This window comes from Caretta caretta, chromosome 1 (genome assembly GCF_965140235.1).
Source record: "Caretta caretta isolate rCarCar2 chromosome 1, rCarCar1.hap1, whole genome shotgun sequence".
Lineage (NCBI taxonomy): Eukaryota > Metazoa > Chordata > Testudines > Cheloniidae > Caretta > Caretta caretta.
Genome location: NC_134206.1, coordinates 7434401 through 7458276, shown reverse-complemented (window position 1 = coordinate 7458276; position 23876 = coordinate 7434401). Strand labels below are relative to the sequence as shown.

Here is a 23876-nt window from a genome sequence, read left to right as displayed (position 1 = left end):
GACCTACAGCACTCCTGGATCAATCGATTTGCAGAAGATCTTTCCCTGCAATACAATAATTGAAGGGCTGGGATTTTTTCGGGATGCTGGACATTTTTCAAACCCAGCACGAGCTCATTTGGTTTATTCAGGCCAAAGCGTTCAAAGCTCGGTGTCTTAAATTACGCTCCTAAATTGGCAGCATGGTCTGGAGGGGCAAAGTGGTCTAGTGGGGAGGGCACTGGACAGCAAGTCAGGAGATTTGAGTGCTGTCCTGGGCTCTGCCACTGAGCTGCTGGGTCACCTTGGGCCAGTCACTTGCCCGCTCTGTGCCTCAGTTTCCCCTTCCTTTGTCTGTCTTGTCTTTTTCCTTTGTAAGCTCTTCCAGGAAAGGGTTCTCTAGCATGAACATGTGTATGTACAGCTCCTAGCACGGTGAGGCCCTGATCTCAGCTGGGGCCCACAGTTGCTATTGTACTGACAGATGGGGAGAGTAGGGCACAGAGATTTCCATGCCCTGTCCTCTTTCCTCAGCCACCTTCCATGAACCAAGTGCAATCGGGAGACCCAGGAGCCTCTACGAGGATCCCACTGCAGACTCGGAGATAAGAAGAGGAAGGTGAGGACTGAGGACATAAGATAATGTTTTGGAGACAGCAGACAGCCCTGGCTACTCCCTGATCAGCCTTTGCCCCTGTACAGCTATTGCAGTGCGTTGGGCCAGGGGTGAATCTGGCCTGATATGTCCATGGCAAAATGAACCAGAGAGAATTGCAGCTGTTTGATCATTGAAAATTACAGCTGGTGCATTGAGAGCTGTGAGGAATCAAGGATGTAAACAATTAAAAGTTTGACAACATCTATCTATCTATCTATCTATCTATCTATCTATCTATCTATCTAAGAGCGGCCATACTGGGTCAGACCAAAGGTCCATCTAGCCCAGAATCCTGTCTTCTGACAGTGGCCAACGCCAGATACCCCAGTGGGAATGAACAGAACAGGGAATCATGAAGTGATCCATCCCCTGTTGACCATTCCCAGCTTCTGGCAAACAGAGGCTAGGGACACCATCCCTGCCCATCCTGGCTAATAGACATTGATGGACCTGTCCTCCATGAATTGATCTTGGTCTTTTTTGAGCCCTGTTATAGTCTTGGCCTTCACAACATCCTCTGGCAAAGAGTTCCACAGGTTAACTGTGTGTTGCGTGAAAAAATACTTCCTTTTGTTTCTTTAAACCTGCTGCCTATTCATTTCATTGGGTGACGCCTAGTTCTTGTGTTATGAGAAGGAGTAAACAACACTTCCTGATTTACTTTTTCCACATCATTCATGATTTTATAGACTTCAATCATATCCACCCTTACTCATCTCTTTTCCAAGCTCAAAAGTCCCAATCTTATTAATCTCTCCTCACATGGCAGTCGTTCCATGCCCCTGTGCATTTTTGTTGCCCTTTTCTGAACCTTTTCCAATTCCAAAATATCTTTTTTCAGATGGGGCAACCACATCTGCGCGCAGTATTCAAGGTATGGGTGTACCATGGATTTATCGAGAGGCAATATGATATTTTCTGTCTTATTATCTATCCCTTTCCTCATGGTTCCCAATCTATTTCAACGTCACTACTGTGAAAATGTTGTCCAGGTATTTTTCTCTCTGAGAGTTGATTGTAGAAAGAATGGAGCCCGTAGGGTAATAAACTAGGTGAGCTCTGAGTTCTTTGAGCTGGATCCGTAGCTGATTTACGCAAGCACAGCTCCCCCCACCTACAACGGGACGGTGCGTGTGCGGATGCCAGAGGAAGCTGGCTGGGAAGGCCATGCCCGTCCATCACCCTGTAAGCCTGTGTCTGCAAAACCACTTAATTTCTCTGCTTCTCTGTTACTGGCATTAAGTTACCCCCTGTGCAGAGCTGACAGCCCCACTGGTTTCTGGCATTGTACCACATCTGGCCGTGTATAATAAAGCACCTTCAGATGCATGTTCCACACGAGATGCTGTGTAGCCAGTTTCTCCTTGTCTCCACTACTTTACTCTCTCCTTATGAATGCTCATCCCCCGCCCGCATGGGACTCCAGTCACAGCCCCTTCCCCGCACCCGCTATATTAGACCCTCAGAATTGGGAGAAGCAGTTTCTGCCCTTGGAAAGCAGGAAGTTCAGAAATAGCCCGTCCCTTTGGCCTGTTTGGGTTCACCCCCCACACAGACTGTCCCCTTGGCCTGTGCAGAAAATTCCTTCCCTGCCTCTGCAGGGGGTCTTATCTCTGCTGTCCTGTCAGTCACATGTTTGCCCTTGTCATGTGCCCTGCAGCTATGGCTCCCAGCCGGAAAGGGCCAGGGCATTTCCGGCCTGCCCTGGGGGCATGAACGCACATCTGCCCGAGGCCCAGCGCTTTCTATATGTAAGGGGACTGTTGCCCCTTTACTAACATTCAATGGGGGTGTTTTAGTTGCTAGCTCCCAGTACTAAAGAGGGGGAAGGGTCTATGGGAAATCAGGGAGAGGCCAATGCTCCAGGTCAGCCGGAATGAGGGGCGGGCAGGCTAATCAGGGAGTCAGGAGGCCAGGGGGGTCCCGTTCCCCTTTGAGCTGGAATTGCCTGGGTCAGACAGAGTGGGGCCGAGCTAAGGAGAACGCAGGGGGCTGAGCTGAGCTGGGCAGCAGAGCTGGGCCAGATCCAGAGGGGCCAGAGGCACAGCCCAGAGAGAGCAGACCTGTCCTGGGAGCAGAGCTGGAGCAACCAGAGGCAGAGGGGCCAGAGAAGCAGCCCAGGGAGCTGGAGGCAGACCAGCAGCAGTGCAGAGACCGAGTGGTGCAGCTGGGGCTGGAGCTGTCCGGAGCTGGGTGCGGTGAGCAGCTGGGGAGACCGAGGGGGACACTGGGCCGCGGGCCCAGCACGGGGAGACGCCTCAGCCAAGGGGCTCTGCAGGCCAGGCGTGGATCGTAACCCCGACAGGGCGGGGGTGACACCGGGAAGAAGGGTCCTACCACTGAGAGCCTGAGAGCGTGTGGCCACCACCAGAGCGAGTGTCCAACCCACAGCATCCCTGCAGCACGGCCAGGGCCTGAGCAGGAGGCCTGGGACTTACAAAGAACAGACTGTGAACCGCCCTGACGTTCCAGAGACACTGTTCATGATGTTCCCTGCCACAGAGCGGGGTGATGTGTTTCCTTTAACCTTTCCCATTATTCCTTATTCTTTTAAAAATTAATTGTCGATTAAATAACTTGCACTTGCTTTAACTTGTATGTAATGGTCAGTGGGTCAGAGAAGTGCCCGGTGCAGAGAAAGTACCCCGGAGTGGGGACAGCCTAGCCCCTGTCCCAGGTGACCACAGCAGGGTTGGGGGTCGAGCCCCCCAGGAATCCTGGGTCCAGCCTTGTTGGGGTTGCGAGGACTCTGCCAGACAGGAGAGTGGAAGGGGAGTCCTCAAGGGCAGGGAGGCCCCTGGATAAAGGAAGTGGGAGCGAGGACTCAGATCCTTTCGCTAGCCCACTTCACCGGGGTAGTGCAGAAGCCAGGAAAGTTCCCCACAACAGCGGGACTATTCCCCCGCTTACATATAGGTTCCCAAACACTTACATGGCATCTGAGAGAGAGCTGTTGTTGGGTGCGCTCCTCCATTCCCATTGAGGACTGCAGGGACCACTTCCCCTGTCCCTGGCAAGCACGTAATAGTCCGGTGGCAACTAGTTGCCAGCCGTTGCTTACATGAAAATGTATTATTGGCTACTGATAGCTGGAACCAAAGAGAAGAGCCAGTAGCAGCGTGTGACCAGTCAGTGCCGCATGGACACAGCTTAGGAACGAGGCCTGTTGATAAACGTAGGCAGTTTATGCAGCCTTGTCATAGCTGTGTTGGTCCCAGGCTGTTAGAGAGGCCAGGTGAGTGCGGGAATATCTTCACTGGACCAACTTCTGTCGGTGAGAGAGACACAGAGCTCTGTGTGGCCCAGAACCTGGTCTCTCTCTCACCGACAGAAGTTGGTCCAATAAAAGATATTCCCTCCCCGACCTTGTCCCTCTGCACACACTTGAGACAGGTTTGACTGTGGGTTCCAATAGCCCCCCACAGCCAACTCTTTGGCCCCTTACGTAGCTAACTGCCTCTCATTAACTTTGTGTGCAAAATAATTGCAATTTTTTTTTAAATGCAAAACAGGTTGGAGATTTTAAAAAGTCCCCAGAAATGGGAGCCCACGTGGTAATGAATGAATTGCAGTAAAGCCCTGTGCAGATGGGGCTGCAGCATTTGATTACCAGTCATTTGCCTGAGGAAAGCTTCCCTGTATTGGTAAAAACCAGAACAGGAGCTGAGGGGCGTTAACTTTGAATTTTTAACCCTTCCCTCTCTAGTTCTTGTCTGCCCCCTCTGTGCCGCCGATGTGGTCCCTTAGTGATGGGCTGGAACGTGTCTCCTCCCTGGATGTGCTCAGTGCAGGCAGACGCATGGTCTTAGCCATGGCAGATACATGCCCCAGCACAGCAAGTGTGTTCTCTTGGGAGGTCCCTGGCCCCTTTAGCAGCAGCGTTCTGGCTGCCTGTCCCTGCTGCTATCAGCAGTACTGCACCGGAGGGCCGGAGTTTGAAGAGAGCTTGGCCCCACTTTCTCAGGGCTCTGCGCCCACGAGTAGCCTGCGTTTCCCACGAAGCCCCCGGCATGTGAAGCAGCACGTACCAGGCCCATTGAGCTGCACAGCTTGGGCATTCTGCCTGGATGTACATAGTTCCTCTGGCGACAGGCGTGAGTAGTGCTAATCTGCTTCCAGAGATGGTTAAAGTGAGACAAAGGGGCCGTGGCTCTGATCCTGCTTCCACTGAAGGCAGTGGAAAAACTCCCACCGGCTTCCAAGATGCAGTATCGGGCTGTTACTCACGAGCAAGAAACCTCAAAGCTAGCGAGAGTCCCGGTTAAAATTCCTACCTCCCGGTGCTATGCTCCATGCACTGCCCTGGAATCCAGCAGGGCGATGAGAAATGCTGGGCTGATGGATGGTATTTCTGGTTTGGGAAACGCCACTATTGTCACACAACACCCGCCAGAGCCCTTCATGTTGTGGGGATCTTCCTACGTTTTACACCAGTGTGAGGCTGCTAATTACCTTACTGCCAATCAATATTACAGCAGGAAGGCTGTGCTGCTGGTTGGAAAGAAATCAGGGAGACCACGGCTGCTCTGCTGAAATGTATTTAAAAACAGACCTTGCAGAGAAGTGAATTTATACAAATAAGTCGAAGTCACCAAAGAGATGCAGACTGGACTGTTGTGATGACAAAAGTAGTGCAAGTCCACAGGGGCAAAAAGGGGATGACAAGGTGTTGCCACACGTGTGTGTGTCTAAGGCTGTAGAAAAGAATGTTTGATGTTGTGTTAATTGAGGAATGATTTGCAATCAAATCATGAAAGACTAATTTCAGATTTCAGAGTAGCCGCCGTGTTCGTCTGTATTCGCAATGCATCTGATGAAGTGAGCTGTAGCTCAGGAAAGCTTATGCTCAAATAAATTTGTTAGTCTCTAAGGTGCCACAAGTCCTCCTTTTCTTTTTACTAAAGCCTAAGAAATTCATCCAAAGGGGGCAGAATTCAGCTTGTGTTATCGTTGGCGTTTCTTGAATTCTGAGGACTTCCCCTTCTCACAAGGCCTTTTTTCCATGTTTTTAAAGAGCTCATTCATAAAGAGCCAAATTCTGCTCAGTTACACTGCTGTAAATCCAGAGTAGCTCTGCTTTAGTCAGTGCGACTACTTTATATTCACACCAGTGGGACTGAGAATAGGATTTGGCGCAAAGTTTTCCAGTGTATTTAAAAATTATGCATTAACAGAGCCCCTGATTACATCCATACTGCCCCAACTCACCTGGATCTGTCTGTATCTTCTTCACCTACAGTGAATGCTACAGTCACACCCAAGCTGTGTGATTCTCCAGTCTGCCGGGACAACCCGCATGGGGGTATTTATACCTGTTAAAGAAATCCTCTTTCCTCCCCCAGCTGGGAATTCAGAGCCTTTCTTCATTACAGAGGAAACTCTGCGATCAGGCACAGGGAATAGCCACAAAGAGTAGCAGTAAATTAACCCATTCCTAGTTTACAGGCCCTTGGCTTAATAGCTACATCTCCATTCAATAGTATGCGATTGATCTCCAAGAGGGGAAGTGCAAGTGTGTGTGTGTGTATGTCTTTGTGTGCGTGTGTGTGTGTGTGCCTAGTTTAAGTGTGCAAATACCCCCAAAGGCCTGTCTGCGTGAGGGGATCTGCACAACTAGGGGGTGCATGTGCAAAAGTGTCTATGACGTTTGAAGACTTGTCCCTGCTTGTTCAGGGCTCTGTCAGGTTTGAATATGAAGTTAAGAGGGGGTTACCCAAAGCAGAACCCAAAGCAGTTTAGCTTAACTGCTTCGCTCCAGGCGGTGTCAGGAAGAAATGAGTGGGAACACAGCAGTTCTGGCTGAGGAAAGATCCATACAAGTAAGCGTGCTTTTATTTACAACGACAAGTTATTGAAGCTCCCACAGACACTAGCGATAGGGTTAGAACATCCCATACATGGTGTTCTATTTTATTAATGAATGAGTTAATAGGTAGCAGGTTTAAAACAAACACAAGCAAGTATTTTTTCACACAACGCCCTGTCAACCCCTGGAACCCTTTCTCAGAGGGTGTTGTGAAGGCCAATACGATAACACGGTTCAAAAGGGAGCTAGATAGATGAATGGAAGACAGGTCCATCAATGGCTATTAGCAGGATGGGCGGGAATGGTGTCCCTAGCCTCTGTTTGCCAGAAGGTGGGATTGGGTGACAGGGCATGGATCACTTTACAATGACCTGTCTGTTCATTCCCTTTGGGCACCTGCCATTGGTGACTGTCAGAGGACAGGATCCTGGGCTTGATGGACCTTTGTTCTGACGCAGTATGGCCGTTCTTTTGTTCTTACGTTCTTATGTTCTAATTCATGGTGGCTGAATGCACACCATATGGTTGCAAGTAGCTTGATCAACATCTGGGGTTACTACATCCATCCAATCCAGGGCAACAAGGGGTCAGAGTTCGGGTGGATGGATAAATAGCACCTTAAATAGCACCTTTCCTCTAAGGATCTCAAAGCACTTTATAAAGTTCAGTGAGAACACCTGTGTAATGTAAGTCAGTATTATCACCATTTTACAGGCGGGGAACCGGAGAAACAGAAAGGGTCAATGAATTCCCTGTGTGGACCTATAGTCTGGTCTCAATAGCTGGGATTAGAATCTGGCCCAGAGAGTCTTTGGGATTGCTGGAAAGGGAGTCGACAGCTCCTAACTCCCCTTGGTCTGCCTTAGCGACAAGAATGTTCTTCCCAGTTCCCCAAAAGGCATACAGGAATGGAGTGAGAGGTTGCTTTTATTCTGGAAACTTGGGCCAAAGAAGAGTGCATTGATTTTGCCCTGCCCAAATTGCTTACAAGTCGGCACAGGAGGCAGGACACTTATAAATGCATATACACATCTGCAGAGAACACTGCCCCACACTCAGTCCAAAAAGGTCCCACAAATTGGTGGTCTCCCCCGGTGGCCTAAGATCAGGAGATCCATTCAGAGACAGTTTCCCCAAAGCTCAGAATAGCTTGTTCTGTGCGATATGTGGAGATCCTGGACAAAGGTGGTTTGGCTGCAGCTGTTGGGTCCTTTCCATATTCGGAATCAAAGGTGAGTCAGATATTCAGATGAAGTGTCATGCAGGAACGGGGAAGGGACCTGCGTGCTGTGAAGCACTGCCCTTTCCGTCTGGCTCTGAGGCTGCCCCAGCATGCAGGACACAAAGGCCTCACAGGTCCTACAGAAAAACAAAGAGACGTGGGAACTTCTTCTGGGTTCTTTCGTTTGTGCCACTAACTGCGGGGAGAAGGAAAGACTTCTTCAAGTCATTCCAAAACTGTCCTCTGCACGGTATCTTGAACCTTCCTCTGCAGCCTTGGGTACTGGCCAGCGATGAGGGCAACATTCTGGACTAGATGGATCTTGTCTGGGGACTTCTAGGTTCCTGCCTGGCAAGGCACGTAAACCGTTATGTTCTAGCAGCAGGAAAAGAGCATTTCTAGTCGGGTCTACCTCTAGACCAGGGAAAAGCAGATAATTCTGCAACTCCGTTGCTGTCTCCTCTGTGGGATGGTGGATGCAAGGCAGAGTTCTACGGTTGCATTAGCCGCCTTCCACTCTACCCCCTGGAACACAGACCCCGTTACCTCAGCTGGCAGCTTGGTGACGTTCCCAGCTGAGGAGAAGCACAGTAGCTGTAACGAGAGAATGACCCAGTGGTTAGGGCAGTAATTTTGGAGGCCTGCGTTCTATTCTTGACTCGGCCGCAGGTGACCTTGGGCAAGTCCCTCGGTCTCTCCATTCCTAAGCTGCAAAATGGGAAGAATAGCCCTGCCCTACTCTATTATCATAGCTGTGCAGTATCTTGAAGAGCTCACGTTCAGCAAGACTGGGGCTGGGGGAAGCCTGGTATCTTGAGTGAATTCCAGCTTTGATAGTGGATGTGACAATCTCCGACACTTTCTGTGCTAACCAGGCATTCTGTGTAGCTGGTGCCCAATGACTGTCACAGTCAAACTGATATGTGGCTGCATTTCAGTGCTGGCGACATATACCCAGTCCAGGAGTGCCGGAATCTCTAGTGGAAATTCCTGTTGCAGATTTTCACCTGGTTGCAAGTGGCAGACTAAGATTTGTAAGAGATCTACTGGATCCTTCAGCTATAGATCCTCCGGTGGAAACCAAGAGAGTCCAGTAAAAATTGACACAGACCAGAAGACATCCACAGAGAGGAGAGAAAGACCAGTTCAAGTATTCCCATGGAGTCTACTGGTATTTCCACTTGAGATAAGAAATCCCCCAAATCTTGGTCCCAAGTTTAAAATCAGCCAAGTCTTTTGGAAGGTTTGGAAAAGCCGAGGGAACTCCACCCCACTGAATTACGTTTTCTTTTCACTGCACCTCATCCCTTCTGGGGTCCAGCTAGAAAGGGAAGAGCTGAAATCTCAGAAGAATGGCTGCCTGGCCAGATTGGCAGGTGGATGCAGTCAGGAAGTGCCAGCACAGCCATGAAAGCGCCTCTTCTCAGGGTACGTCTACACCGCACCCCCCCCTCCCCCGGGGAGCAAGTCTCAGAGTCTGGGGGAACATACCTGGGCTCTCGGTACAGGGCTAAAGATAGCAGTGTAGCCATTTCTGCTCGGGCTGGAACCGGGGCTCTGAAAGCCAGTGAAGGGGGAAGGCCCAGAGCCTGGACTTCAGTCTGAGCGGGAACATCTTCACTGCTCTTCTGAGTGCCGTGGCCTGAACCCCGCGAGCCGGACTCAATTGACCTGGGCTCTGAGACGCTGCCATGTTTTGGTTTGTTTTCAGTGTAGACTTATTTATAGTCAAGAGGATCCACTCGTTGCACCAAATGTCTCCCCATTGGTCTGCATTGTTCACAGGGTCACTGAATGCCTCAGGGGCGTGTGGGGCTGAAATGAGGGGAGATTTCTTCTCCTCGGTGAGTTCACTGCTCCCGGGAACTGTAACACCGACACAGATTGGAAACTCTATCGGGCACCTTTTCCTTACACATGTGTACAGCACCTGGCACGATGGGACTCGGTTTCCAGGCTGAGGCCTCTGAGCACTATCCCAGTGCAAACTAAAAGCAATAACATAAGGCAGCTGGCTGCGGAATAAATATCTACGAGGCTGTCTTGCCTCCTAAGGCCTCTCCCTGTGAGTGGCGTTCAGTAGCTAGCTTGTATTCATAGTGACTGCAGACTTTGAAACATTCAACCAGCTGAAGTTGACTTGTCTGGCCAGGGTGACCCTCTTGCATAGCCGGAGGAGGTACTCCAGGCACTAATACAGCCTCCTACGGGAAGTGGTGGAGGGTTCATTGGTTGCATTAAAACGAGACTGGGCAGAGCACTGGGGAATCTTCTGTAGTGATCAGTTCTGCAATGGCTGAGGGATCATGGTCTAGGAGGGACTGAAAATGGCTTTTCTCGCTCTCATTCTCATGATGCAGGAACAGTTTCTTTTCTCCCAAGTCTGAAAAGAAAGAGTGAACTCTGTCTGCCAAGGATGGTTGGGGAGGACAAAGTGGAAGCAGAGATTCCCAGCTGAACTGCGAGACCCCCCCGCGGGGAGGAGGCGAGTTCTCTCACTCTGGCTATAAATCCACCAAAGGCAGGCAGCTGCGGGTGAGCATGTGGACCTCACACAGGCCGTGAGGGAAACCAAGGCTCTAGGAAAGTAGGGGAGCGCTCCAGGATTCTGGTGAGTTGGCCCACGGAATCCGATTTGTGAGGGCAAAGGAATTGGACTGTTCTGTAGCCATGGACGGGTCTGAAGCAGAACCTCAGATCCAAACACACCCACATCCTGGGCAAGTTCAAAATCTGATCCAAAGTCTTCTGCTGTATATTTTAATTTCCTGTTTCATCTTTGGATTTGTATTGATCTCCACCTGATCCAGCTGGGGGCCTATCACTAGGCATCTATGGTCTATATTTAGAATGAATGATCTGGTTTTCAACAAAACGAGTGACCTGGTTTTCAATGGGAGCCGATGGGTGTTCAGCACCTCCTAAAAATCAAGCTATGTGCCCAAGCGTGGATGAAGGCAAATACTTTCAACACCCAAGACTGAGAATGTGGTGCTGAGTGGCTCTTTAGACGTTTCACAGGCAGATTACCTCTCTTGACTTCAGCGTTGGTCCTACTTCCTTTCTGTTAAGGTGCCTGGATTCTGAAAGGGGAATTCTGAAATAACTGCCCCCACAAATCAGGTGTGTGGAGGCCTCTGTGCCCACATTCCTGCTGGCAGATTATTGTGGGTGCAAACAAAGGTGGAAAGGCCTACAAGCTAATGACGGGATGGAGCCAGGAGCCATGTGTTAAAATTCCTCCACCAAATGATTGGGAAGTTTGGGGTGATTTTGTACATTCTCTAGATATTGAGAATTATTGATCTTTGGATAGCCCTCAGAATGTGCAAGGCACTGTACAGACACACACACACACACACGAACGTACACACACAGATACTTTCCTTCCTCAACATTAAGCCCTGTGTAACATACGAGGGGGGAGATAAAAGAATACAAATGAAAAAGTGGACCATTTTTCCTACCCTTATATGCATCTGTTATGTTAGATACATGCACATCAGCTCTACCCGATGGCCCATTGTTCCTTGGCCGAGTGGGGATGGGAGTGAAGCAGGAATGGGGAGCAGTCCAGTTCAGGGAGGCTGTTCTATACCTGGAGGCAGCGTGGGAGAAGCAGAGAGGTGGGCGGTCTGTCCCTGGAAAGAGTGGAGGGGAGAGGGGACAACACGAGAAGGGAACTGAATGAATTAGTAAGGAGACGGAGCTGCGAAGTGCCCTGAGGATGAGGACAAGAAGCCCGTGGAGGGATTTCGTGCTTTGGGTGTGCGAGAAGGGGCATGTGGACTAGAGTGGAGGAAGTTGCCAGAACCAAGGCTAGAGATGATGAAGGGTTGGAAATGGAGGAGAATTTTTGTTGTGTAGATAGAAGGGTTGGATCTTAGGAGCATGATGGAGAGTGAGGTGACAGGACTTGGATAGGCCCTGCACACGCAGGTTGGAGGGTCAAAGACGTCTGCCAGGTTGTAGCCCTGAGTGAGTGCGAGACTGGAGGTGTCAGCAGTGACAGAGATCGGGAAGAGGAGAGGGCTTGGCAATGAAGGCAATGAGTTCGCCCCGTTCCCTTGCCTGCTCCCCAGCAGAAGAGACAGGAGGCTGGGGTCAGGGTGCTTCCCCTGGAATTCAGTCCCTACTCAACCTTTGTCAGAGAGACCCTAACCATGCTGCAAAGCACATATTTACTGTCCCAACTTCTCACCTGGCAAGTGTAGGAGTCATGGGGTGGGTCGCTGTCTGAGGGAGGGAAGGGTTTTGCTAATTTCTAGACTATCTGGTTTTGGCTGATTTGCTTGATATGTTTTGTGGCTTGGGGCTAATCTGGGTTGATCTTGTACAAGTGCACAAAGCTCCAAAATAGCAAAATAAATAATTTGAAATGTGAAAGCTGCAGATGTAAATGGAGTACAAAGTTCATTGTGTCTCCCCCAAGGACTCAGGTACCATGGTGATGGCACTGAAAGAAAAGGCTTGGCGTCACAGATCTGATGTGTAGCACCAACTCCAGACGTGACAGATGTGGACGCAGTGCCTGTTGAAATAACAGAGTGGTAGATTTCTAAGGCAAGAAGGGTGCATTATGGCCATCTAGCCTGACCTCCTGCATTGGGAAGTTTAGACTTGAAATTAGACAAAGGTTTCTAACCATCAGAGGAGTGAAGTTTTGGAAGAGCCTTCCAAGGGAAGCAGTGGGGGCAAAAGACCTATTTGGCTTTAAGATGAAACTCAGTAAGTTTATGGAGGAGATGGTATGATGGGATAACCATTGCCATGGTTTTGGCAATTAATTGATCTTTCAATATTCATGGTGAATAGGCCTTGTCAAGGTTCCTCCCCCACTCTGAACTCTAGGGTACAGATGTGGGGACCTGTATGAAAAACCTCCTAAGCTTATCTTTACCAGCTTAGGTCAAAACTCCCCCAAGGTACAAAATATTCCACCCTTTGTCCTTGGATTGGCCGCTACCACCACCAAACAAATACTGGTTACTGGGGAAGAGCTGTTTGGACACGTCTTTCCCCCCAAAATACTTCCCAAAACCTTGCACCCCACTTCCTGGACAAGGTTTGGTAAAAAGCCTCACCAATTTGCCTAGGTGACTACAGACCCAGATCCTTGGATCTTAAGAACAATGAACAATCCTCCCAACACTTGCACCCCCCCTTTCCTGGGAAATGTTGGATAAAAAGCCTCACCAATTTCCATAGGTGACCACAGACCCAAACCCTTGGATCTGAGAACAATGAAAAAGCATTCAGTTTTCTTACAAGAAGACTTTTAATAAAAATAGAAGTAAATAGAAATAAAGAAATCCCCCCTGTAAAATCAGGATGGTAGATACCTTACAGGGTAATTAGATTCAAAACATAGAGAACCCCTCTAGGTAAAACCTTAAGTTACAAAAAAGACACACAGACAGGGATAGTCATTCTATTTAGCACAGTTCTTTTCTCAGCCATTTAAAGAAATCATAATCTAACACGTACCTAGCTAGATTACTTACTAAAAGTTCTAAGACTCCATTCCTGGTCTATCCCCGGCAAAGACAGACTATAGACAGACACACAGACCCTTTGTTTCTCTCCCTCCTGCCAGCTTTTGAAAGTATCTTGTCTCCTCATTGGTCATTTTGGTCAGGTGGCAGCGAGGTTACCTTTAGCTTCTTAACCCTTTACAGGTGAGAGGAGCTTTCCCCTGGCCAGGAGGGATTTCAAAGGGGTTTACCCTTCCCTTTATATTTATGACAGGCCCAATGGCCTGTGATGGGATGTTAGATGGGGTGGGATCTGAGTTACAACAGAGAATTCTTTCCTGGGTATCTGGCTGTTGAATCTTGCCCACATGCTCAGGGTGTAGCTGATTGCCATATTTGGGGTCGGGAAGGAATTTTCCTCCAGGGCAGATTGGAAGAGGCCCTGGAGGTTTTTCGCCTTCCTCGGTAGCATGGGGCACGGCTCACTTGCTGGAGGATTCTCTGCTCCTTGAAGTCTTTAAACCATGATTTGAGGACTTCAATAGCTCAGACGTAGGTGAGAGCAGGAGGGGGTGGCTGAGATTCTGTGGCCTGCGTTGTGCAGGAGGTCAGATTAGATGATCATAATGGTCCCTTCTGACTTTAATATCTATGAATCTATGAATATCACAGGCCAAAGAATCCACCCGATGATTCCTGCAAGCAGCCCAGTAACTTGTGGTGAAGCTAGTACATCTCTCTGAGAACATCCAATCTCTATTGAAAGACCCTGAGCCCCGGGGAAGTTACTAAGCATGTGACGGTTCTCTTGAACTGGTTAATTCCATCTTAGTTCCAGTAGCACAGTTGCATCTTATTCACAGTTTGCACTCTGAAGGCTTCAACTTCCAGCCACTAGCACTTGTTTTGCCTTTGCCTGCCAGGTTCAAGAGCCCTGCAGTAGTTGATATCTTATCACTTTGTCCTTACACCCCTGGATCCAGGCTTTCGTTAATCTGAGCTCCTCGATATTTACCACCCAAGCAATGTTTCTATCAGCTCCAGACCTTGTCATCCATTCCCAAAGGAGTTGCACCCCATGAGCCAGAGTGCAGTGTGGCATCTCATACGTGTACAGTATCTGTTCATCCCATCTGATATGTTTTATTGACAGGACAGACGTTGTTGTGAAACTTACAGAGGATGGTCCTGCAGGGCAACCTGTCAGCTCCTAACGGCACAGGCTCTGATCCATCAGTGTTCTTCCTGACAGGCATCCCAGGGCTGGAAGCTCTGCACCCCTGGATCTCCATCCCCTTCTGCTCAATGTTCACCGTGGCCCTTCTAGGAAACTTCACCCTCTTGTATGTTATCAAGACAGAGCCCTCCTTACACAAGCCCATGTTCTATTTCCTCGCCATGCTGGCCGTCATCGACCTGGTTTTATCCACTACCACCGTGCCGAAAATACTGAGCATCTTCTGGTTTAATTCCAGGGAGATCAGCTTTAATGCCTGCCTGGTGCAGATGTTTTTCCTTCACTCGTTCTCCGCCCTGGAGTCTACTCTGCTGCTGGCCATGGCCTTCGACAGGTACGTGGCCATCTGCAACCCCCTGTGATACTCCACCATCCTGACCAATTCAGTGATACCAAAGATCGGGCTGGCAGCTTTGGCCCAAGCCGTTCTGCTAACGGTCCCTCTGCCCTTCCTCCTCAGGAGGTTGCCCTACTGCGGGTCCCACGTTATCTCCCATTGCTACTGCGAGCACATGGCCGTGGTGAAGCTGGCCTGTGCCAGCACCAAGGTCAATAATGTCTATGGGATCATGGTAGTTCTCTTCATTGCGGGGCTGGATCTGATGTTCATCTCCCTATCGTATTTCAACATCCTAAGGGCTGTCTTAAGCCTGGCATCCAAGGAAGAGCAGCTCAAGGCTTTCAGCACCTGTGGCTCCCACCTTTGCGCCATCTTAGTATTCTACATCCCTGTGGTCCTCTCCTCAACAATACACAGGTTTGGGTGCCATGTCGCCCCACACGTACACATCCTGCTGGCTAATTTCTACCTCCTCTTTCCTCCCATGATGAACCCCATCGTGTACGGTGTGAATTCCAAAGAGATTCGTGACCGAGTGCTTCTCCTGTTCCGAGGGAAATGCTTCTAGGCTGAGCAGGAGGGGGCTGCTGAGCAATCAGGAAGCAGAGGACGCAGGAGAGGTTTTCTGAGTAACTTAGACAGCATGGTTTTGGGGGCTTTGTGTACGCTGGGATGGGAACCCCTCCTCTGATTCACAGGGAGCTGTACACCATCCCCTACAGGAACTTAGCGCTGCTGGCCGGAAGGTGATCTTGGCCGTTAACTTGTCCTTACTTTGCCCCATGTGGGGAGCGTGAAAAGGAGTGTGAAGGCTCCTTGCACCTTCTCTTTCTTTGCTGGAATCTGGCCTTTGTTAGTGACACACCCAGCCACGGCCAAGGACGTCCATGCTGGAGGAACAAATGCTGTATCTGCCCCTGAAGTTCAGTCAGCTCTGAGGTGGAGCAATACACCAGGAGCCATTTTGGTCCTAGAAGAAGTGCTGAGTGCTGGGCTTTTCTGTCTCAAATGTGCCACCATGGAAGGTGCTGGATACCAACTTTTCTAGGTGAAATCTGGCCTTCGTTGTGGTGTCTGAACATTTGAGAGTCTGTCCCCAGTTGTTTAACCCTACCCCACAGCAGCACAATGCACTAGGTCGAGAGAGGGGCGTGAGGAAGGCTGGATCTGCCTGAAAGTGCACTTCAAAATTCCCCAAATCCTCACTAGAGTGATCTCAGATGTTAGCATTTAGGCTTGTTTGTCAGCCTGAGATAGAATTTTGGTGTTGACTTTTTGATACTCTTATATCTTATACTAATATGTGTGAAGAACAATGAAGAAAGACACTGTGTGTTTCATTCCCCACCAGATGGGGCTTTTAGTACAATGAGAAAAGATAAGGGATTCAGCTAAATTGTTCCTGGGCATGGTGGGAATGTCATATCAGAGCACACACTTAAAGACGGCCTCAACTCCTTATCTCAAGGCAAGGTCAAGCAACCAGTTAGGATGGAAAGAGAGGCTGTGGGGCGGAGGTGAGGGAGGCATAAGAAACACTAAAAACCGAAGAAAGGCCTGGCCTTGGCCAGAACACAACCTCACTCCTTCCCCCTCCCATGCGGTACAAAAGGGGTGGGATGAAGACCCTAGACTCACAACCCTCCAAAACGGAACATGACCCTAAGTTGTAAGGGGTATAACTAGGGGCATGCGCTGCAGGTATATTTGGGCCTGCTAAGGAGGAGCAGTGGGGAATGGGGAATAGGGAATGGGAAATGGGGAATGGAGGTGGGGAATGAGGAACAGGGACAGAGGCAAGGCTCTGCGGCATCAAAGCTGGGAAGGGGGACGTGGAGTAAACACTTTGCGGTGTGACAGCTGGGAACAGAGCACTGGGAACAGACTCTGCCGGCGTGTAAAGCTATGGACGTGTTTGCTTGGATAAACATGCCTGCGCTTCGGACTTCTGGTCTTCTGCTTTCCGTCTGCGTGGCAAGAACCAGGGCAGAGGGTGAACGGACAGCTAACCTCAGGCACAAAGTATTCAGAGTCCACTTTCTGATACTGACAATAAATAAATGAAACAGAGTACTCTGTGTGTGTGTGTGTGAGTACTCTGTGTGTGTGTGTGTGGATCTATAAAATACTCAGGAAAAAGTCTTGGTCTGCTTTGCCATCGCCTTTGTTCCTGTTGCCTAATATATATTGTACAGCATATAGATATATATCACATTAATAATATGTATTCTGGGCACCACATAGATACTAGGATGCATTTAGGAACTGTGGGAGGGCACCGTCAGGGTAAGGTGAATGCCGTATCGCTGCACGGCATGGCTCTTTGGAGATTGGTATCGTATCGACCTTTTCCCTGCACCATATTAATAAACCAGACTGACATTGGCTATTTGTGCTCTTGAGTATATTTCATAACAAAATAATGAACCAAAGTGTGGTGAAACGATATAATTGATCAACAGTTCCAGAGAGTTTGAATCACCACCCAGAGATATCACTGCAGAGATCCTATGGCCCATTTTCTCTGGAAAACGTCTGTTTTCTGTCACCCTGTGGGGTAGCATAAAGGGAAACGGTTTCTCGGCCCTCCATGACAAAGCTCCGCCGTGGCTCCCCACCCCCAGCTGACGCCCTTTCCCCATAGTGCAAGGGGGGCATGGGTGGAGTTTGGAGGACGATGGGGGTGCTGCCCCTCAAACTGCAAAGGTTCAGCCATCCCACTGAACAGATCGAGTCACAGCCCCCACCCTGGGCAGGCCCCCTCCCAGTCCCAAGGCACCCGGCACTGCCATGTACAACTGGGAAGCAGACAGTGATGAGGAGTCCTGTGCCAGGAGCCGGCCCCAGCCCCCTGCTTGGTGGGGTGGTGTCCGGCGATGGCCGGGGGAATACAGCATCTCCGGTGGGTGGCAGAGGGCAAAGTGGAGCTGCCGGGGGTGGGGGAGGAGAAGGGGCCGGCCCCGAGAGGAGGTGGTTCCCAGGTGGCTGGAGGGTTCATGGCTTTTCCTGCTCCGAGCCCCCGCATCCCCTGATCCATGGCTGTTGGGCCCCCAGAGTCTCAGCCCTGCTGCCCCCCAGGGACTGGGGCTGGGCCGTGCCACTCTGTTTCCACCTGGCCAATGTTGTGATTTGGACCAACATAGGTAACAGCCTGGCCTGGCACTAGTGTGTCCCTCTGCCCAGCACTGGAGGCTCCTGAGGCCTTCCTTTTTTCTGGGGTTGGGGTTGCCTGTGAGGTGCACCAGCTTACTGGGTGGGTGCAAATTAATTCCAGTTCTGTACAATAAAAATACTAAGCCTGGAAACTATCCTTGCAACAAACTCCGTTGCCAACTCTGTCCACATATCTGTTCAAGAAAGAAGAGGAGTACTTGTGGCACCTTAGAGACTAACCAATTTATTTGAGCATAAGCTTTCGTGACCTACAGCTCACTTCATCAGATGCATACTATGGAAAATACAGAAGATGTTTTTATACACACAGACCATGAAAAAATGGGTGTTTATCACTACAAAAGGTTTTCTTTCCCCCCACCCCACTCTCCTGTTGGTAATAGCTTATCTAAAGTGATCACTCTCCCTACAATGTGTATGATAACCAAGGTGGGCCATTTCCAGCACAAATCCAGGTTTTCTCCCCCCTCCACCCCACCAGCATTTGCTCAAGAAACTCCCTGAAAAAGCACAAGATCAAATCCGCACAGACACACCCCTGGAACCCTGACCTGGGATATTCTATCTACTACCCAAGATCCATAAACCTGGAAATCCTGGGCGCCCCATCATCTCAGGCATTGGCATCCGGACATCAGGATTGTCTGGCTATGTAGATTCCCTCCTCAGGCCCTACGCTACCAGCACCCCCAGCTACCTTCGAGACACCACTGACTTCCAGAGGAAACTACAATCCATTGGTTATCTTTCTGATAACACCATCCTGGCCACTATGGATGTAGAAGCCCTCTACACCAGCATTCCACACAAAGATGGACTGCAAGCTGTCAAGAACACTATCCCCGATAATGTCACGGCTAACCTGGCGGCTGAACTTTGTGACTTTGTCCTTCCCCATAACTCTTTTACATTTGGGGACAATGTATACCTTCAAATCAGCGGCACTGCTATGGGTACCCGCATGGCCCCACAGTATGCCAACATTTTTATGGCTGACTTAGAACAACACTTCCTCAGCTCTCGTCCCCTAACGCCCCTACTTTACTTGCACTATATTGATGACATCTTCATCATCTGGACCCATGGAAAAGCAGCCGTTGAGGAATTCCACTATGATTTCAACAATTTCCATCCCACCATCAATCTCAGCCTGGTCCAGTCCACACAAGAGATCCACTTCCTGGACACTACAGTGCTAATAAAGGATGGTCACATAAACACCACCCTATACCGGAAACCGACTGACCGCTATTCCTACCTACATGCCTCCAGCTTTCATCCTAACCACACCACATGATCCATTGTCTACAGCCAAGCTCTGCAATAGAACCGCATTTGCTCCAACCCCTCAGACAGAGACAAACACCTACAAGATCTCTATCAAGCATTCTTACAACTACAATACCCACCTGCTGAAGTGAAGAAGTAGATTGATAGAGCCAGAAGAGTTCCCAGAAGTCACCTACTACAGGACAGGCCTAACAAAGACAATAACAGAACGCCACTGGCCGTCACCTTCAGCCCCCAACTAAAACCCCTCCAACGCATTATCAAGGATCTACAACCTATCCTGAAGGATGACCCAACACTCTCACAAATCTTGGGAGACAGGCCAGTCCTTGCCTACAGACAGCCCCGCAACCTGAAGCGAATACTCACCAGCAACCACATACCACACAACAGAAGCACTAACCCAGGAACCTATCCTTGCAACAAAGCCCGTTGCCAACTGTGCCCACATATTTATTCAGGGGACACCATCGCAGGGCCTAATAACATCAGCCACACTATCAGAGGCTCGTTCACCTGCACATCCACCAATGTGATATATGCCATCATGTGCCAGCAATGCCCCTCTGCCATGTACATTGGCCAAACCGGACAGTCTCTATGCAAAAGAGTAAATGGACACAAATCAGACATCAAGAATTATAACATTCAACAACCAGTAGGAGAACACTTCAATCTCCCTGATCACTCAAGAAAAGACTTAAAAGTGACAATTCTTCAACAACAAAACTTCAAAAACAGACTCCAATATGAAACTGCAGAACTGGAATTAATTTGCAAACTGGACACCATCAAATTAGGCTTGAATAAAGACTGGGAATGGATGGGTCATTACACAACCTAAAAACTATTTCCCCATGCTAATTCCCCCCCCTCCCCCGTTACTTACACCTTCTTATCAACTGTTTGAAATGGGCCATCCTGATTATAACTACAAAAGTTTTTTTTCTCCTGCTGACAATAGCCCACCTTAATTGATTAGTTTCGTTAGAGTTGGTATGGCAACCCCATCATTTCATGGTCTCTGTATATATATCTTCCTACTGTATTGTCCACTGCATGCAGCCAATGAAGTGGGTTTTAGCCCAGGAAAGCTTATGCCCAAATAAATGTGTTAGTCTCTAAGGTGCCACAAGGACTCCTTGTTCTTTTTGCTGATACAGACTAACACGGCTCCACTCTGAACCCTGTCAGGATGAAATGTGTTGTCATAAATATAAAGGGAAGGGTAAACCCCTTTAAAATCCCTCCTGGCCAGAGGAAAAATCCTCTCACCTGTAAAGGGTTAAGAAGCTAAAGGTAACCTCGCTGGCACCTGACCAAAATGACCAATGAGGAGACAAGATACTTTCAAAAGCTGGGAGGAGGGAGAGAAACAAAGGGTCTGTGTCTGTTGGTATGCTGCTTTTGCCAGGAATAGAACAGGAATGGAGTCTTAGAATTTTTAGTAAGTAATCTAGCTAGGTATGTGTTAGATTATGATTTCTTTAAGTGGCTGAGAAAAGAATTGTGCTGAATAGAATAACTATTTCTGTCTGTGTGTCTTTTCTGTAACTTAAGGTTTTGCCTAGAGGGATTCTCTATGTTTTGAATCTAATTACCCTGTAAGGTACCTACCATCCTGATTTTACAGGGGTGATTCCTTTACTCCTATTTACTTCTATTTCTATTAAAAGTCTTCTTGTAAGAAAACGGAATGCTTTTTCATTGTTCTCAGATCCAAGGGTTTGGGTCTGTGGTCACCTATGCAAATTGGTGAGGATTTTTACCAAACCCTTCCCAGGAAGTGGGGTGCAAGGGTTGGGAGAATTTTGTGGGGAAAGACGTGTCCAAACTACGTTTCCCAGTAAACCCAGTTAGAGTTTGGTGGTGGCAGTGGATATTCCAAGGACAAAGGATAAAATTAATTTGGGGAAGTTTTAACCTAAACTGGTAAAAGTAAGCTTAGGAGGTGTTCATGCAGGTCCCCACATCTGTACCCTAGAGTTCAGAGTGGGGGAGGAACCTTGACATGTGTGTAGCAACATTACATGTTACGGTATAAGCAGAAGCTGAAATTAGGTCTGAAATGGGTTTACTAGACAAGTCTGCATAAACCTTTTTCTCAAAGACAAAGGACAAGCTGACACCCCTGACCAGGGCAATCAGCTACCAAGTAGCCATTCCTTGGCAAGGAAGGGGGCAGCAATAAACAGATCTGCATTGTAGCAAACACCAGCCTGGATCCTCTTTCACCACAAGATTCCTTGAGTGCATCTTCACGGCAGGGGTAATTCTCGGAAAAACGAGTTTCAAAGGGGGACAGGACTATAAAAATGATGGGCAAAAACAGCCCAAGTTATCTCTCCCTTCCATTTCTCTCTCTTTCATCCCAAAAGACAAAAGAAACACCCTTTGATGCTGGTCAACCCTGGTGCTGGGAGCACGTGGGGAGAATCTGATCTTGAACCAAGTTTGTTAAGTGTTAGTTTCTAGAAAGGGTTTGATCTTTATTTCTCTTGTAACCATTCCTGACTTTAATGCCTTATACTTCTAGTGGCGTAAAACCGATCTCTTTGTAGTGAAATAAACTTGCTTTATTCTTGAATCAAAAGTAACCCAGTGTTGTGTTTAAACTGAATTGTGTGGCTAACTCCATGTAAAGCAGCCAGCTGTTGGATATTGAGCCCTTAGAGGGGCAGCGGGCCTTAAATATCTGAACTGTCCAGGAGAGGGCTGGACAGCACAGAATATACTTTCCTTTGGGAAAGCCATGCCAGGGGGACGTGCCTGCAGGAGCCTGTCTTTGCACCGTGCACCGCAGCTTGGTTGCAAAAAGAGCAGTCACACCTTATAGCACACCTGGTCGAGGCTTGGTCTGCATGGAGGGAAGATACCTGGGCAGCTTCACCATCCAGCCAGGTCCCCATTGGGTGGTTCCGCTAAGGATGCTCATCCAGCATGGGGCTTGTCCAGTAGACTCTCAGCCTTGCACTGTCTTCTCCCTGTTCTCTGGGGTAATGGTATGCAGCAGGGAGGACAGAAATTGGTCGAGGGGTTGCTCTCACCCTGCCATGTCCATCAGTCCCGGTGACAGCTGTGTTTGGACCTCTCTTGGCAGCCTGTCCTTGGCGATTCTTGTTTTCCTGGTTTGCCAAATGTCTCGCATGTGACAGCGCTGCTTTTTGTTAGCATTCGTCATTGGTCTTTCCAATATGTGGTACAGGCTCCGAGATCAAGTCTGATTTGTGTCAGATTTGAATAAATACAAGCAGTTGCCCTGAGATTGCTTTGGAGGGGCACTGGAGGGAAACACAAGCCAGACTTAGGATCAAATTCTCAACAGCACCAATGTGGCTCAGGAGCCCAAGTGCCATTGACTTTCAGTGAGACTTAGGCTCCTCTGGGACAGATTTTTAAAGGGTTTAGGCACCTAAAGATGCAGGTAGGTCCCCAGTGGGATTTTCAGAAGCATCCAGTGGCCTTTGCATCTTTAGGCACCTAAATACCATTAAAAATCCGGCCCAGTGTCCCTCAATCACTTTTAAAAATTTTACCCATCAGTCCCAACAGGACTTGGTCACTTGTGGCATGTCTCCACAGCCAGCGGCAGCGAACCTCTGAGCTCATGTTGACACATGTCGGCTGGTGCGGCTCGTGCTGCCCTGTTATGAACAGCTGAGTGGCCAGTGGTGCTAAGGTGTGGCTCGGGCTGGAGCTCAGGGTCTGAAGCACAGCTCCCCTCGCTAGGCTTCAAGGCCCTCGTGCCAGCCCTCATGCAACATCTATACAGATATTTTTAGCACGGAAACGCAAGCCCCCCGAACCCCAGTCTGTAGCCCTGGGCTGGCAGGCTCACTGCTGCAGGCTGCGGGGACGTACCCTTAAGTGGCGCTTTTGAAAATGCTCCCCTGCAAGGCACCAGGGGCCAAATCCTGACAAGTCAGAATGGTCACACATCTTTGATTTTTCAAATAACGGTGAAATTTTTTCCCCAAATTTTGGAAACCAGGAAAAATTTTGACAAAGAAATCACGGTATTTTTCAACCAGCCAGAGAGCCGGCTGAAGTTTCAAAAAAACATTTTCAAAAGACCCTCATGGAACTTTCCAAAAACGGTGTTGACATTAAAAAAAACCCATCGACATTTAAACAAATGGCACTGACGTAATTTCCAAAAATGTCACTGACATTTTAAAACAACACCTCGGAATAGGATACCCCGGGAAAAAAAGGTCCAATCAAACATTAAAAAACGTTTGCAAAAATGTGGACTGAGTTTTCAGATAGCTCTGCTGAGACGCCAGATGGGGATAGTAATAGCTCAGAACCCCTCAGGATTAGTCCCATTGGCTTCAATGGGCGTCGGGCTGCTCAGCACTTCTTGGCAGCTGGCCCTGTACTGTCAGGAGGTGGATACCGGTAGGCAAGCCATTCATTGGGTTTTAAGCCAGACAGACCTGGTTCTGTATGCTTTGTCCCCTGTCCGGTGTTGCTCTCAAACGAGCCATGGTTAGCTCTGATATCATGCATGGAGGATGCTGTTTCGCGGAGTGTGTTGCTTCGCCCATGCCGGTGTGAGCTCACATGCACTGTGCGCCATGACCTCACACGCACTGTGCATGCGATATCATGCTGCTGGGGGCGGGGACACACAGGCAAAGGTGGGGACAACGGAGGGGAGGTCCAGTATTCTGGGGCTGGTTCAGTGGCCACC

At 49.0% G+C, this 23876-nt stretch overlaps 1 pseudogene; it reads left to right on the top strand.

Moving 5' to 3' along the window:
* The first annotated feature begins 14321 nt into the window (after nucleotides 1–14321).
* LOC142068682 (olfactory receptor 52K1-like) lies at nucleotides 14322–15284 on the top strand (annotated as a pseudogene).
* The last annotated feature ends 8592 nt before the right edge of the window (nucleotides 15285–23876 follow it).